The following is a 6,574-nucleotide window of genomic DNA, read 5'->3' on the forward strand; positions in this document are numbered from 1 at the left end:
GGAGTAGAGAAAAAAATTAGTTGGGAACCCCCTCCCCGGCAGACCGAGAAGTAGCTGGTTGCACTGGGGCTACGTGATCGCATGCATGCAACTGCACCAAAGTGTGCGTACATGTGGGCACGGCCAACGTAGGCCCCAACGCAAGGTTGGAACGAAAACTGACACAAAACGGACGTTGCGTCACTTCCGGGCAGTGTTTTTGCGATTTTCGACCTGGAAAACCCTAGAAAATGCGTCGAGCGTTGGAAAAATACGCGAATTGGCGTGGGTGCTGTGGATGGTGATGCCAACTTATGGAAAAAGTGTCGTGACGTTTGACGGAGTACAAAAACAATTAGTTGGGAACCATATTTAAAAAAAATTGTTTTCCGTTTGTAGTTAAAAAAATAAAATAAACCATATTTAATATTGTGATGTGACTTTACCTAACTGCCCGGCAGTTCACTGCGAGACAGTGTACTACCTGGCAGTTATGTAGAGCATATCACAATATAAGATATGACCATGCATGGACTACCGGAGACGGCTATATAAACTGCTCGGGACATCCTTCGACGGCCGAGGTGGGACTAAATTTGAAGGGCAGCACGCCGACGCGTATCGACCCGTGTCGTCTGGGGCCCGGCCCAATCATTGCGGACTGCAGTAGAGACAGAGGCGACGCGGGCCCGACCGAATCTATCGTTATTAGCGCCTGGCACGCCCGCCGCCGTATGCCCTCGTCACCCACGACGCCCTGCCACAAGCCCTAACCCACGCCGCCATCTGCCCCCGATCCCCTGACACCCCTCACCCTGTCCTCTTCAGCACGCCGCCGTCCATCCACCCCTCTGGCCCCGTGACGCCGCTCCGCCGTCCGTCCACCGCCGTTGGAGAACACCTCATCTGCCGTCCGCCAATCGACAGCACGCCATCCAACGTCACGGCCCCCTGCAGTTTCTGACGAACGTGGCCGCGGTTCCACAGAGCACGTAGCCGGTGTCGTCGTCACCACCAACACCCCCACCCCCCCGGCCACCGACGCCCGTACTGGTGGGAGGTAATTTTAATGTTTTTTGAACGGTGCATTCATCATGTTCATCATCTAGACATGAAAAGTAGCTAATATATTATTTGTTCCTATTCGTAGTGATGGAGGAGTACCGAGAGATTTTCTGTTCTGTTGAGAAGTGGTGTCTCCTCGTGAGCAAACTGACCTCTAGGCAAAAAAACGATTTGCAAGCACTAGACTAGGACAAATTTCGATGATTCCTAGTGTGCTCATGCGCAAATGTCTGCTAAAGTTTATTATCAAATCATGCGCATTGGACAGAAAAAGGTTCATTATGCCATCAAGAAACGGTGCGATATCATTGCGCGCCGAAGATGTGTATGATATTTTTGGCCTAGTGAACAAGGGCAGAGATGCCATGAAAGCTTTAGGTAAAGGGGGGCTAAAGGCAAAAGTGAAAGTGCCGAGTCGTTTCATAGATTCGAGTACGAATGAAATAATGATAGACCAGCTCATACAGGACATCACTACTAGTGGATTGTATGATGATGATTTTCTGCGTCGAATTGTGTTGGTTCTTCTAGGCACAGTTCTTGCACCACACTCCACGGTAGAAGTTCCTAATGCTTTTTACAAGCTAGTGCACGATGTGAAGAGCATTAAATCATATAAGCATTTGCGTCGATGGCATCACGAAGACTGTATCAGATCTTACGAAATTTACATGGCCGGTGGGAAACCTTGCCCTCATACACGTAAATTGTATGTTACATAATTAATTTGGAACTATAGGCTGGACTATTAAGATTGCTAATATATTTCATGTTCATGCAGTACTTGTTTTGGGAGAAAGTGCAGCCACTTGATGACGACACATTTGATCCACTGTCGCTTGAGTATCCGCTGATGCTTAACTGGCCAGAAGTCGAGGCTATGAAGCCTGATGCGTACGACACATCGTACGACCGCGGGAATGGAAGGGTAAGTATTTATGGTTTGCATGCATGGACTTATGGAACGTTTTTTATGGTGAGTAATTTAACATGATTTAACATGGCACAGGTTGATGCCATAATAAGTGAGAAGCACAGACAAATGATAATCGCTCAAGAGGGGAAATTCGTGGAGGAAGAATTTGAGCCAGTTGATGGAACAGGTCATTCGCGGAAAAGGAAGGATAATAGAGACGAGGCTTCATCGAGCAAGGACACGACCTTAGATCAAATTATGAAAAGCATCAAAGATATGCATAAAGAAATTCGCCTTGTCCCTAAAAAATGTGCTGAGGTAATTAGTGATGTGTTCTTCAAATTACATGACATTCTTTGCATGTACTTAATGCTTCCCATGTGTTATTGCAGATAGTACTGGAGGACCTGGAGAACAAAGGTCTTGTCTTCAAGACAAACAGAGGGTTTACTGACGTTGAGTTTGTGGAGCACAGTGAGAACTGGATGAGGAGGTATGGTCCGTCAAAATATTTTCTAGATGTAAAATCAACTCCTGCAAAGGACGATATGGACAACGGGGTGGAGGCATCGTTCACCAATGGGAACGGGAAAAAGTCCACACGTGAGAAAGGTATGCATCTCAACACACCCGGTACAGGAGATGAAGGGGACCCCTTCGTTATTGATGAGAATGGTAATTCAACCGACCCATCTTTTGCAACGGTAGACACGAATGACTTTCCAGCAGTTACTTCGACCCCCAAGAATATAAATGCACTGTTAGACGGGTCTAGCGCCGATAAATCTGATGAGATTAGTTTGGATAGTCTGAACACACGTATAAAAAATGCGAAAGAAAGTGGCACTGAGGAGAATGATGGGAAACGCAAGAGAAAAAAGTCAGAGTACGTTCTTTCACCCTTTCAGCAGATCGGTGGACGTAAACGTCCAAAGAAAAGTAAGTGTTATGTACTTTGTTTTGAAGATATTTCAGTCCTTGCATGCACAATGTATTTACTCATTGTTTGATTATATTTTAGGTTTGTTTAGTATACGAGACGTTCTGATTAATACCGATTACATTACTGAGGATCATATAGAGGCCGCGAAGGTTTATATCCAGACACTATCAAACTCGGGAAGCTTAGTAGGAAAACTGTCGTGCACATGACAGTAATTGCTGGGGAAACATGTACACCTGATATGCTTCAAGCCATCATTGCGAAAAAACTGGAACGGAGATGAATGGATAGTTGACTTTGATCAAGCTGAGGTGAATGCTTCAAGAGGACGCATTCTAGCTGAAATACTTTTTTCAGTGTGCAACACGATGGAAACTGTGAAAGAGAAGATTTTGAAGATCATGGAGAAGAAATTAGTGCGTTGATGGGTTTTTGATCGCAACTAAATAAACGTGCCGTTGACGGCACTAGGAACGATTTCGATATTATGACATTTTTTATTGTAATGGGCATGACTACGCACGTCCGCAACTAAATAAAGGTGCCGTCGTCGGTACTAGCTACAATATTTATTTGTTTATTTTCCAACTATATATGTTGAGCTGCTATGTGCTATATGCTTATGTGATGATGATGCCGCCGTCTGCTGTCTCTTAGAGTTTCATACAAATGGAGGCGGACGGCTGCCAGTATGTGCAATATTAATTTTTGATGATAACGCCAGCCGCCGTATGTTGGCTCTTCCATGGACATATAAATGCAGGCGGACGCGTCCTCCTTTGTTATAAAAATTATGATTAGGAAAAAAACAGCCCGACCTTGCCTTGTGGACCCAGGGACTGAAACCAACCCAAATCTAGCCGACAGACGACTCGGGCGGTCGGTGCGGACCCCACAAGGGCCCACAAGGAGGCCCAACGGGGCTGACAAGGAGCTTGTAACAGAGGAGTTCGAGAGATATAGCCGACGCGGCTATTTAAGCCGGTCGGTGTGCCTTTCTGTTGGCGAGGTGGGACTAAATAAGCGATGTGGTCGACTGAACGCTGACGAGCCTCCATTTCTGCAACGTCGCCGGCCGGCCCATGTCGGCCCAATACGACAGGCCCAGCGTCGCCTCTCCCCGGCCCAGTCACCGTCGCCTCGCGCGCCCGACGTAGGAGTTTAGTCCCACCTTGGAAGCTGACGGGGGTGAGGACCAGCTTAAATAAGCCGGCGTGGTACACAGGTCGAACTCCTGTGCTACTACTGCTTGATGTCGATGCCCCGTTGGACCCGGCTGCTGGGCCCTTGTTGGGCTTTATATGGACCTCCCGAGTTGCCTCGTCATATATCCCAACTTGCGGTCCAGCTGCCGGTCGGGCATTTTTTTGCACAACGACGGACGACTATGTTTTTCTGCACAACGACGGTCGGGTATTTTTTTGCAACAGAAACAGTAACAAAAACGCAGTATATTAAAACTGTGAACTCTTTCAATAAGATGACAATTCTTTAAACAAATATGATGTGTCATATCACATATGTTCACATAAATATTTTCATCACACATAAACAAATCGAGACACAGAGTTTGCTGCCACACAAGTATGAACAAGAAACAACATAGTTTATTCGGACTAGACTCATGCAACCATTTTTATTCTTCCAACATAGCAAGATGCTTCTCTACGCCCAATTCCTGAACATAACATAAAAATATGGGTGAGAAAATATTGTTTGCAAAACCGAAGTACCAACATAACAAAAAATAAAAAAAATAGCATCTTACTTCTGGTTTTTTTTACATGTAGCCTTGTTATGACCTAGTTGACTACACAGACTGCACAAAGGACCACTTTTTTTCTCTGTAAAATCTTTTGGCCTACCATTCTTTGTAACATCGGGGCCCCCCTTTGACCGCCCCTTCTTAGGTGCACCCTTCGTCAAAACTTTCTCAGGATCACCAATACCAGGCTCAACTTGTTGCGCTTGACTTGCCTCCTTCTTAAGCTTAGCATACCTTCTACTTCCTATAAGTTCCTCCTCTGGTATCTTTTTCTGCGCTATTATGTTGTCCAGACACTTCATCAACTCGTCAAACAAGAAGGGATCATTTGCTGCAACATGAGCTGCCTCTGCGGTTTTTATGCTTATTTGACTATACCGGTCTCTCTCTAATGGCCCTGACCAACCCCACCCAAACATATCACTCTTCCGCTGCACAGGCAAACCATCTCTCGCATTTTTTGACAACCGATGAAGGACACAACACTTTGGTATTTCAGTTATGCTCAGATGATGGAGAACAAAAAGAATGTGTTTGCATGGCAGGCCTTTCCAAACCATCCTAAGACAACTGCATGTTATTGTTTCTTCTGAGTTACCTGGTTCATAAACAACATTGTACATGAACTTGTGGTTATCCTTCCATGTCACCATATATGTCTGATGCTCAATTCCCACGAGCGTCTCAAATATCTCCAGCTGATCCATCTTGTGCAAATCATCTTGCAGGATGTAAAAATTAGCAGGTGTGAATACTTTGGCGGCATACTCCTCAAGTGCCTTATATTCAGTAACCGATGGTGGTTCTTTTTGGTGTGCCTCACAGTCATCGTATGCCTCATTCTCACGCAGGCGAACTATACAGTTCTCATAATGCACAACCAAATCAACTATTGTCATACCGTAGTCCAGGTGTAGGTGAAGGCAGGAAGTGAGGCTTTCGCTTCTCTGGTTACTTCGCATACCAAGGAAAAAACCATCAGAAAGATATGAAGCTGCCCAAAGTCTCTTCTTCCTGTACATCCTGTCAAGCAACTCTTTAGTTCTATCTGTCTTCCACTTATTATAGAAAGCGGTCCATCTCTGCTCAAAGTTCGCTTGAGAGGTGGCATAGTATAGGAGCGATCTGAACTCATCCAGTGACTTGTAATGCAGGTGCCTCCGCATATTTTTCTCGATATGCCAGGGGCAAAGACGATGGAAAACATCTGTAAGCACAGTCCGAATAGCCCGGATCATTGCAGCGTCACCATCTGTGACTATTGACTTTGGCTTCACCTGACAGTTTGCCTTCATAAATGTCTACAGCAGCCACACATATGTCGCTTTCGTCTCGTCAGCAATTATGACACATCCAAACACTGTGGTGCAACGGTGGTTGTTAACTCCGACAAAGGGGACGAACGGCATACCATACCTGTTCATCTTATACGTGCCATCAAACGCAACCACATCTCCGTAGTCCTGATAGTCCCTCCGCGACTGTGCATCACACCAAAACATACTCTTCAGTCGCCCTTCCTTGTCACGCACATACTAAAAAAAAACTCAGGGTCCTTCTCCTTCCTGCTCCTCATGATGCCAACTGCCGTCTCTGCGTCACCTTTTGCAATGAGCTTCATTTTTTCTCTGCAACAAAGATTGTAAATATCCCTCCTGATAAGCCCGCACTTATCGTACGAACCGTATCTGCTGATAAAGTTGTCCATTATTATATGCTTTCTTATCCCGGCAGCTTCCAACACCAATATCTCTGCCCTCGTGCCTTCTCCAATCCGTCTGTGAGACCACAGAAAACAAACCTCGTCGGGCCTAGCCATCGCGTGGTTGTGATCATCCACGAATGACGCGACGAACCAAACACCACGTTCTCTGTCCAGCTTCACCACCATATGTGCACCGCAATC

Source organism: Triticum dicoccoides, chromosome 4A (genome assembly GCF_002162155.2).
Source record: "Triticum dicoccoides isolate Atlit2015 ecotype Zavitan chromosome 4A, WEW_v2.0, whole genome shotgun sequence".
Classification (NCBI taxonomy): Eukaryota; Viridiplantae; Streptophyta; class Magnoliopsida; order Poales; family Poaceae; genus Triticum; species Triticum dicoccoides.